The sequence below is a fragment of the Varroa destructor genome, unplaced genomic scaffold, assembly GCF_002443255.2.
Source record: "Varroa destructor unplaced genomic scaffold, Vdes_3.0 BEIS01000001.1, whole genome shotgun sequence".
Lineage (NCBI taxonomy): Eukaryota > Metazoa > Arthropoda > Arachnida > Mesostigmata > Varroidae > Varroa > Varroa destructor.
The window spans coordinates 27,409,488-27,420,898 of NW_019211454.1; the positions used below are offsets into that span (position 1 = coordinate 27,409,488).

General features: G+C 40.0%; 2 long non-coding RNA genes across 5 annotated transcripts in view; one reads left to right on the forward strand and one right to left on the reverse strand.

Annotated features, from left to right (window-relative positions):
• LOC111243021 (uncharacterized) overlaps positions 1-2,726 on the reverse strand; it is a 21,138-nt gene extending 18,412 nt beyond the window's left edge. For 3 of the 4 annotated variants that reach the window (XR_015318377.1, XR_002670265.2, XR_015318379.1), the window contains exons 1-3: positions 2,362-2,726; positions 1,153-2,047; positions 381-482 (exon numbers count right to left, since the gene is read on the reverse strand). This is a non-coding gene — a long non-coding RNA (uncharacterized LOC111243021). Of the gene's footprint in view, positions 1-380; positions 770-1,152; positions 2,048-2,361 lie in introns of all 4 variants that reach the window. The other variant, XR_015318378.1, reaches the window with a different exon arrangement.
• On the forward strand, positions 1,223-10,445 carry LOC111243020 (uncharacterized). Its single transcript, XR_002670264.2, has 4 exons — positions 1,223-1,344; positions 2,878-3,135; positions 8,702-9,052; positions 9,957-10,445. It is a non-coding gene; the product is annotated as an uncharacterized LOC111243020 (long non-coding RNA).
• Positions 10,446-11,411: the final 966 nt, after the last annotated feature.

The following is an 11,411-nucleotide window of genomic DNA, read 5'->3' on the forward strand; positions in this document are numbered from 1 at the left end:
CCGACTGGGAGCGCATCATCCAGCGACCTCACTTTGGATGAAAATAAATGTAATCACTACGCATAGCTTTGCAACGCTAAAATATATTTTTGTCTCTTTTTGCAGTATTTTCTCACGAACTCAATATTAATTATAATTGTAGATAAAAAAAATCAGGCATCGGTTTTAAAGTTATTTAATTTATCAAAATAAAAAATTATTTGGACTCGCTAAATGGCCCTAGACAAACGGATAATTGGATCCGTATGCATGCTATCATTAATGCAATGTTATTTATTATTATTAGATGTTAGTCTGTGTCCTTACGCTTATTTAGGTGCCTTATCCTAAATTCGTTTTATTTTACCTAAGGTAGAAAGGCCGCATGTGCTAGCTCTTACATTTAATAGACATCCGGCCTTGTCCACGTCGGAGTATACAAAAGGTGGGAAAACGAGCGTACTAGCCATCATCTTGAAGGAGACACTTCGTCCGGCTGTAATCTTAATTTGACGCTAAATGTTAATACTGAATTTATATATTCGTATAGCGTTTTTAACGTCTTAATGTCGGCGATACAATTCGCTCAGCATAGAAGGAAGGAGTTTACTAATATAGACCATTTATTCTACTTGGCAGATACGTAAATAGGTAAAAAGGACTAGATGTATTGGCCTGCTTTGCAGCCAAAACCGAGTAAAGTGCGAAAAATGGCAATTCACCGCTGTTTCACTTCACTACTACTGTGCACGTCCTCGTCGCCAGCGTTCACGTTTACGTGCTGTACGTGCTGAAATGATAGCAACGCAAGCGATCTTCTAGTATCTAAGCTAGTCATATTAGGTTCATTGGTAATGATTAGTTGATTGATATCTTCTTCTGGTAGTATAGCTTGCATGCTTTGCATATACGCTTCGTTTTCAGTTCAGTTAGATAGCTGTCAACGATATACAAACATGCAAATATACATATAACAGCTATGCCCGGGCTATGAACAGATTGTATAAAGTTTCTAATACTATATTAATATTTTTTTGTAAAAACAACCTTACAGTACGACGATGTATTTTCGTCATCGTACCGGAATACACCTAACGTATAATTCCCAGTGAATATACATAGAGGCATTGTTCCTCATGGTATCTATAGTAGGACTATAGAATTTGTACAAACCCGTCTCAGCAGGTAGTAGGTGATGAAAGTCAGGGACTATGAATAATATAGACGATCTACTTTCGTTTGTTCCACGTTGATCCAAAGAAGCGATCGTTATAAATTTGCGTCCTTGTTGGTGAAATCCAGCAACGCGAGGGAAACTAAAACACATTCAAGTTACTCAGAGACAAGCTATGTGCCGGCCGAAAGGTACGTTAGCCTATTTGGTACTGAGAAGTGATATTCTAACGAGCTTTTTCAAGCCGAAGCGTTCATTCGATTCTTTTGCTTGAGGTTTCGTACGGCCAAGCCTGCCATATTACGTCGATACCATGTGCTGCTTTTAGAGTCGCTCCAAGCTGCCACCCTGTCTGCTCATCTGCACTTCAACAAGGCTCCTAGAAATACGAATTCTCTCAGTACATCTCTCGACAGTAGGAAAGAGAAGGTCTTAAACTTTCTCTTTAAGACAGCTCAATGGCTTGAAGTTCGCCCAAACCATTGCACTCAATCTCGAAACTCCACTGTCGTTGACGGCCTTGTTGTCTCGCGGAGCCGTTGTTATCTGACTGAGCACAATAGTATGTCTGGTACAGTCATGTAGGGACCTCTACCTTTGCGAGCGTTATAAACACAGCATTCGTAAGAAAAATGTACAAATGCCACGCTACATTGGGTTTCCTTGTAATAATGATAAGGTAGTGCCAATTAGAATCGCAATTTTTTTTAGCAGAACCATTCGTGGAACAGCGCTGTACAATAGGACACGAGAATTAAAACGCTCTTATAGTTTTCGTTTTGTATTCCGCCCGACCCATCCACGTCGTTGGAACGAAAGCCTTTTAGCGCTTGCAACACTTCGCGGACTGAACACGTCGTCATCAAAGACATCCCGTTCTCATTCAAACCCGTACTAAAATACGTAGAGTGCATTGTTAGAAACTGCTATAGTTTGTAAAGTACATACGAGCGGATTTGTCAGTCACTAGAAATGTGGTAATAAAGCAAGCAGCCGATTTACTTTATTCAGCTTCCCTGGAAAAAAAATTCCTCTTACTGTTCCAAATCTCTCATGCTGGCCGGCATTGCTTTTCGAGCTATTTAGTATTTTTCAGGTATCATATAGCGTCAGTGTCTATTCTTGGACGAGCTAAGTAAATGGTACATTGAATAATGTCAGCTAGATTGTAAGCATTGTTTACTGATCACGCTTTGCACCAAAATTACCTCATGAACATTAGTCAGCAGCGTCCGGTCGAAGGCGTAAAAGTTGTCTCCTTGAGATAAGAAAAAACCGTCTGCACTTTTAGGTCAATTTCGACAGACACATCTCCTTGCTGACGTTCTGCCCGAGAAGGATAAGGATTCATCTTCTAACGTTTGTTCTCTATAGGCCAAAAAATCATTGATACCAAGCTTAGATTGACCGTCAAGTGGTGTTTCTCTATTAACATAGGCCGAAATACTGTCGTAAGATTCGAGGCGGCAGTGTAATTGTGCATTAAATTTCTGGCCATCACGATTGGTGACTCGTAGTGGGTTAAGAAGGTTTTAATTTTACTAACGAGCCTGTCTATCAATGACAAAATCAGTTCGTTATTCATAGAATTTACGTATACTATTGGGTCCGGAAAACCCACGTTATTCTCGACTAAATACATTAATAGAATAAGGCCGACTTAGTAGTTGCAGAAAACTAATACCCTGTTACTGTGACGGCCGGAACTTGCTCTTTTCTTGCAGGACGGTGTACAGATTAATAACCTTTAAGCTCCAAAGGGAGGTTGCTGAGGTCTTCATCAACACTATAAATATCGGCCGTATATAAGGTATTTGATACGAATAGTTTCAGGGTGTTGGAGTCCTGCGATTCCGTTATACAATCTTCAGTGCCTCGCTTGACCCTGCCTTCGTCCCCCTCCCCCCCCCCCTGTAAGCAAACATGGAATAGGCTAGTAATTGGACGTTGCCGAAGTTGGGTGAAGTCTCGTCTTCCGTGCGGTGAGTGCTTTGTTTCGGATATCTTCGATCGTTAGGGAATGAGCCAAGCAATCTACTCTTTGGGCATTGGTAGCTCGCACTGAAACCTACGGATGTTTTAATCATCCATTTGTGATGCCTGGCCCCACGCTGACTCAAAAAAAGCTTGCTTCTTAAAACTGACTTACAGCCTCCGTTGATTATCGCAGGGAAGACTAGCGTGGTGCACTGTCCCCTTTCACTGGGTACCTAGTGTCTTCTGTTGACAGTTCTTCCTTGCCAGTTTTTCTAATCCTCGTTTCTATAAGGCTTAAATTTTCCGGTAATGTTGTAAGCGATCCTCTGGCTACCTTTTTCTAGTAGCTGTATTATTTGTATGCCTAGTACCTAGTAGAAATTTACACAAATTTGGTAAATGATGCGCTCTGTTGAAAATGTAAATTATTATCTCAAATGGCACACATATCTTAAAGGGTTAGACTTTTTTTTTAAGAAGGTATTACTAATCACTTGCGCTGTTATTGTTACTTGTTTATAGAGGCGGTGTTAGCGCAAGGATCGCCAACCTATATTGATTACAAGGCAGCTGAAGCCGACCTACAAAAATGCATCAGAATAATTTTTCCCACTCTATATATACATATATTTTTTAATAGCTGAAGTGCTGAGCGCGCTTACCAGAAGGTAGAATATTGCAAACATAATGTCGGCCTATGCATATACATGTCGACGTAATGCAGACGAAACGTCAATGTAATGGTATCGTTACTATGTCTTCAGACACTGTGCTGACGGATTAGGACCCCCTAACGTTGTTGTCGTCTGGTGGATATCTTTTTGGAGGATGCGGTTTATGTGAAACTCGATCGAGCCGTATGCAAATTGCATCACTCTTGAGAGAAGACTAACGCTAGCTCTTGCTTGGCCTTACTTCGAAGTTTTTTAAAGCATCGGTAGTACGCTACGACAAAGCGTTCCAGGCAAATTGACTTTAGATTACGGAACAATTGCTATCATAGTGGTAGTCTTCTGAGCTCCAAACAGACGTTTACATAGGGAATCCCCCCCGTCGCTTTATGCGAGGTATGGGCAAAGGTAATTCACACGGATAGCGTTTATCCTCTTTTTATGCCTTTCTCTATCCTCATTTTACTTTCCATGAGACACGCTTTGAAGCAAAGCTGACCTATATCTTGTCAGTCAGTTTTCCTAGAATGTCCTTAGCTGACTAAACCCTAATAGAGTCCCGCAGTCGCAGTAGAGTGCAGGCATAGTCTCTACAAAGACAGCTGGTCTTGGTAGTCTGAAAGGGGCAATTGAAGCAGGGGAAATGGCACCGCCTTACAAACAGCCACCACTAGCACCAAAGTACCATCGCCACCGTCGGGCGTGACATCAAGTTGTCAAAAAGCTTTTAGAAGTTTTAAGTAAGGTTGGTAGCAGCCTGCTGGCAACTGGCCGTTGGACATCATTTGCTTTCTTACTGCACTTGCCGCACAGTGAAGGTAGCGTTACAATGATGGAGCTCTGGTGACGGTGGTAATACCGTGGGCGAAGCCATCGAGACTGCTTAAGAGCCTAACAGAGAGTGGAAGACCAGGTGTGCTGAAGTAGGGAGCAGTGCATCTGAAGAGTTCATAACTGACTCCAAGAAAAAGTTCGTCATAGGCGTTCAGCTCAGTTCAACTAGGTCAAGTCGAGGCCTCTCCGAACGTGTCTCCCGATAGTCGTTCGAATCACAGCGTAGAACTTACGATAAGACATGAAGGCAGGTGATTCCATCATCGGTGACACCTTGCCACCTATGAGCCATGCAACCCCAGTGTAAAATTTGCTGATCGAAGAGATACACATGGAGCTCGTGTAAGATGTCCAAAATATATGTGCTGTGTGGTGCATGCCATACGTAAACATACATGGGCGACGAGAATCGTTTAGAGCGGCTCTGACAAGGAGCTGTATAGACTAACGACCTTGCGAAATAACTATTTTTCCCCTGACAGAGTCCTGAAAAGCCAACACGTAAGCTTGAAAGAATGAGTCCTACAACTAACGTAGCGCTGTCAACATTTCGCCGGACTAAAGGCTGTTCTATCATACTAAACTAATTGAATCAGTAAGGCCAGCAATGGACATACCGTAACTACGTGTGGAGTAAGTTTGAAAAGCCACTATTTACACGAATCAGTTAAATGTAGACATGTACGAAATTTGCTATAGAAGAACAACGTAAACTCCAATGGCCGGTTGCCTGTTGTGAGCTGGATGTCCGAACGGTACCTGTATTCCTCAGCACGGCTAATACAGAATTGTCCTAATCAGACTGAATCGTAATGAATGACTAAAACGCCGAAGAACCGTTACAAACTACGGGTTTAATCTTAAAACATTGCCAGCCCCTAAATATCACACAGTGACTTTTCCATGCCAGTAACTCAGCGGCAATAGGAAATATCATATCCTGCGACTCATACAGTTCATGAGGTACTCTGCTGGGAGATAAGCAAGAATTTATTATGGTAAAAAAATGTATAAAATTACAACTATTGCGTGCTTGCTGTACACGCGGCATTCGTTATTGTATATAGGTCTAAAAAAGGTAGGTGGTTCAAATTGGGTCTTATTTATTTTTCAAGTTTTTTTTAAATTAATTTTTTATTAATTTTTTTAACTTAACATGGGCGTAGTTTGCTTTGAGCATAAATTAGATAACCATACTTTGCATGATCCCATTCAGTTAAATCAGAATCGAACTATACGATGGATAATTTTTTGGCCAGTGTTCGGTCTTGTTTCATTGTGACGACTTCTACATCTTTGCCATTTGTTTAATTCTTATTTTTTAAAATAAATATTAGGATTTCGGAATAATTTTGGGTTTTTGAAAACGTAAATCTAGGCAAAAATGACTTATTTTATTTGTCACAGGAAACATAGTTCGGGCTTTTACATGACAAGATCTTGCGCTGCTAGCTGTGTTTGCAGTAACGTTTACATATATTTCCAGCTGATCATTTCACTATTAAATGCCGTAGCTGAAATTCCTGATTTTTCTGGCAGTCTTACGATGATGATGAAAGCAAATACGTGGATAGAGAGACTCGAATACAGTGACTGATATGTTTTCATGTCCATGTTAACACTTCTATGAACAGTATTGTTTGCTTTAAGGAAGTTCTAACACAATATAGAATATATACTTAATCAATGAATTTTCGTACATGGATATTAGCATGTTGCCAGGTGCTTAGACAATAAAGGAGCAGTGTAACAGCTATAAGTTACATGCAATTACCTGCTTGTAACTTGAAGATCTAGAAAGCCTTATGGAGGGGTCCCCTAGCATTATTCTAACGTATCGATTGGTAGAGTCAAAGGAATTCTCAAGGAAACTATTTTTTTAATAAAACGATGAACCTTTTAAATGGATTTATCGTTCCCAAGCAAACATTCGGCAAGATAAGACATACACAGTATTGGTTGTATGAGTAACAACTGTCAAGCTCGTAAGTAATAATGGAACGCCAAAAAGAACTTCACATGCCTTTTCATGAATTCGGTCGTCGATCTCTGCACGCGCAAAGCTCGAGCAGCATCGGAACTAGCAATTCAATTAAATGCAGATTCACGCCGGCTTTCTGAGTGTCCGCCCCGTATGCTTATGAGAATATCGGGTATTCCTACCCGAGCTATGTCGAGCTGACGTGCTGGGCTTCTCTACGAGAAATTGCATATTTGCATAATTGCTTGTACTAACATAGCCATTAAAATGTCCTAATTATCGGTAAACTTGTTCTACTTACTTGAGAATCGGGTCCTCTATTATGACAGTCCATAACGAGAGCCGATCAAAATTCTATTCATTCAAGTTGCGAAAACTACTAAAATCTAGAACTTACTGATCTAATAGACGTGAACAACCAATGAAACCTGAACATTTCCGGGGTTCCGAAGAAAAAGATGGTGCAATAACGACAAAACTAAGATCTTTCATTTTAAGGCAACATCACCGAACCGGCCGTACACAATGCAACAGGCCTAACACAAATACACAATGACGATACGAGTATATTTTTCTAGCTTTCCATTCTAATCTTATCATAACTTAACTAAGTACGAAATAAAACTACGTATTTGGCACGGGCAGAGAGTACCGACTTTTACAAGGCTGCAACAATATCCGCTTGAAACGAACTCTTGACTAAATACTGACGTTAACGTGCCGTCTGCGTTGCCAATGGAAGCGACGTGAGTCGTAGATAGGGCGTACGTACTGCCAGGTTTGTACTCTTAGTGGCTGCTATATTCATCTTTCTTATACTCAACTTACTATACAGATCTTGAACTGCGACTATAGTTATTCATCTTTACCCACAACTAGCATATAGAAGCACGTTTCATGGAACACAACTATTTCTTTTTTTTTTTATTTATATATATATTAACTTTTTATATTCACTTTTGATAACTAACTATACGATGCAAATCGAACTAGAGCTTCCATTATTGTCACTCATTATTTTTGCCCCGCACCTACCATTTTGAATTATAAACGTTGACAGTCTGTATAATAACCTGCGGATGGTTTTAGTGATCTGCCAGTTTTATCGTTTAACAGAACTTTTCCCCAAGAAGCGACTGATTGTTCTCTGTGCAGGGTCCAGTACGACAACAACAAAATATTTTGTTTGGTCCATGCTTTCCTTAGGCAGACCTTTTATACAGACAACTCTAGATTTCGATAGAAAACCGTAGAACGTTATTTTTGTTCTGCAAAGAATGTCAAAATACGTCCTTGACACGCCAGCGCTTATAATTGGGTGCTTTACGTAAATGCAGCAACACGTACGTAAGGTCAATAGGCTAAGATATACTGTAAAATGATGTATGGTTAAATATCCGACCAATGTGACAATGACATTTAATCACTATGCCAGCGGCGCTCGAAATTAGGAGACATGTAGGCGTGTATGAGTCCTTGACACAAAAGTTAATGTATTGTAATATTTTTTTTACATGTATTAAACTTTCACATGCTATTATGTAGGATGATTTATACGAAAAAAATACGAGTTTTGCGTGCAGGCAAGAAGAATAGTTTATGTGCAATTCAAACTATCTGTAGGCACACAAACAGGGTTTGAAACAACATAATGGCTATAACGAAGCATAATGTGAAATGATATCCACATAAATAGCAAGTGATGCTACATTACGGCTATAATTACGCCCGAAAATATAGTTTCCTCAGTGAGCTGAACCTGGATTTTGCGCTTCTCTGCTGGGTTTCCAGGCTAATATATTGCCCCTTTAGTTTTGTTTTAGTGATCACACTGCTTGGGGATCCTCCCGCTTTCGATAGAGAAGTTTGACAAATGTATATCAAATGGCCATTTTTTAAACTATTAAGTCAAAGAATGCACCAAATATCGCCTGTTGTGCCACTAAGCTACTTTTCAATAAGCCAAAAATATGGTGATTGCTTACCACGTACAATCAAAAATGATTAAGTGTCAATTAAAGCGAGCGCGAAAATTCAAAATACGTCCAATGTTTAGCTATGCACGTTCGTCACGCATTTGAGCAGGTCCCCAAGATACAGAGCGCGAGCAAAGGAAACTCCAGCCCATGCTGTCTAGCCCCCGGCGACCTCAGGCGATTCTTATGAAACCCCCTTCAATACTCTTCGCACTCACCCGTGCTCAAAGACAACACTACATCCTACCATCAGTGCCGTCTTCGTATGTCCCACAGTCTCCTCCTAGCAACCTTGTCGCCCCTGGCACTAGGGCTTCCAATCTCTGTGATCCCCTGAAGCTTTTCTGATAACAGCGGTGATTGCCCAGCGCGCGCTGCTGTTGCCCACTCACCGCCGATGGATGATTCGCTGGTTCGTGTCGACGTTTTCTCTCGACTCTACCTCAATCACCCCTCCCTGGTTCGTATCGTTAAAACGAAAGCAGAAAGAGCCATCTATTGTAATACTAGCACCAAGCAGGCTTACTAGTCTGTTTCATAAACTCTTTCGCACTCTCTCCCAGTGTTATGCGATCATCTCTCGGATTTTCTCGAAGGATTTCATATATCCTGCGATCGCGCTTTTATTGAAACTTTGCATATAAGCATAAAAAATGATTGAAAGTTACGCTTATATATATATATAATAAAACGAATAAAAACGACTTTTTAGAAATTTAACAAAGGGATAATTGTTTTGTCATTGTGACGTGGCTGTAGGGTAAATAAATATGGATTGTCAACAAAAATCGACGCTTCTCGAGCTCGAGAATTAAAAATGAGGGTTCCGACTTTCCGAGTATGTCAAGCGATTTGTAAAACTTCAGTGATGTCAAACGCTTTCTAAGTGCACGATGTTTCAGTAAAAGAAAAAAATTGGGCTAAATTGGTCTAATTAGAACGTAATCGGGAAGAAGTACTCTGTTGTATGAAACCTAACGTAAAAACTTATCCAGCTGTGTTGCAGAAATAACATGGGTTATGCGTGTGATGCCTAATTTTGTCTTCGTTGTTCTTATAGGGATTAGGACCTAGTTTTAGAGCTTTAGATTTAACTAGTTTTACTACTATTTCAAACCGATGTACACCATCATGTGCACTGTGTTACTCTAGCCTATTAGGTTTGAACATGTGTAATGTGACTTTTCCAGCCGACAGAAAGCGCTGTATTTCATTTAAATTTTAACGACAACTTTTTACGACTTTTTAATCCCTCGCCCAGTTTTTCTATTCTCTCAAGTAGAAATCCCCAGATCTAGTGCTAAATAATATTTTTTAAGATCCTCTTCACTATGAAGTATACTGATACGAACTTCGCTTTTCAGTAACCTAAAAATTGAAAAATGAGGACACGAACGGGACAAAGACCGCGAACCGGGCGAACAAGTTACAACTTCATTACAGACTGGGGCAGCATGTATTGTTACCAAACGATTTCAGCAGAACGCCATGGTTAACAACTCAGCCCATTTTATGACGCATTTTATGGCAAGCGTTACCTCTTTCTGTATACTGAGATGGACACAACGATTGTTTCAGATTGAAACATCCCGTAAAAACAATCGATCTACTTGAAACCATGTTACCACGCTGACTGATCTCGCGGAGGTGTCATCAAGTGGCCGGCTTGAGCCGTGATTTCGCCATTCTCGATTTTTTTTGCAGATCTGTATGAAGGATGGCGTGCATCAAACAGCGCAGAAAATAATCTACGACCTGAAAGACCATGTTCATGAAGCGATTTCTAAAATTTACGCTGAGTCTTGCGATCTAAAATTGCGCTAAATAGATCTGGGTGTGGAAGCAGTGATTGAGAGAACATTTGAGTGTATATATTATTTTCCCTCTTATTTATATTATATATTGCCCTCCCTATTATATTAAACTCCCTAGGGTAAATAAGCATGAGAATAGAAACACGGATAAAAACTCGCATTCGTTTTCCATTCCAAGGACATGGAAGCAGACCAGAAACGTCTTCATTAACACGACCATCTAAAACAGTGATGGCTGTCAACCTAACAATAACCGACGAAAAAACTTGTATGTAATGGCACCGCATAAAAACTAAGTATTCTTCTCGAATAGTTATAATAGTAACATTTAAAATATTATGACCCCCTTTTTGAATATTTCAGCGTAAAATATGGTTTGCTTTCGTCTCGTTTTGGTAATGATTGCCTGTGGTACCAGAGTTTATAAGTGCATGTTATACGAGCCTTAAAGATGTTCCTCAGTTCTTAAAAAAGCTATTATATGACCGTCTATAATAGCTAAAGCTACGTTGTACTTGTTTGCCCCACAGCGCACAAAAATGGCCTACTTTACCATAAAATTTTGTGAAACTAATTGTTCGATAACTCGGACCTGCAAAGTGAATTGCAAACATGTTATTATAGTAAAAACTTTTTAGCCAAGACGCGCTATTTCTCATTGAAGCTCATCAGAATACACAGAGAAATGAGAGGAACGAACCAACGACAACAATTAAGCGCTGCCTTAGGGTTCAAACGTAAATCGAAAGAGCAGGTGTGGTCCAAAAAACAATTACGCATCTTCCTGAATTTGTGTTTGTTGGCTTCATAAGAACGACAATACAAAATGTGGTGCATCTGATTCATACGTCCGAATTGACAAATAATAACAAAGGATTTGTGAAAGAGGAAAAGAAGAATGGCTACAGGTACAACTTCTATGGTGGTCATTTCTCTTGAAAAACTTCCCTGAATCAGCACTAGTAGTATAACACGCTTCGTTCTGGAAGTTTGTTAAGGGGTTTG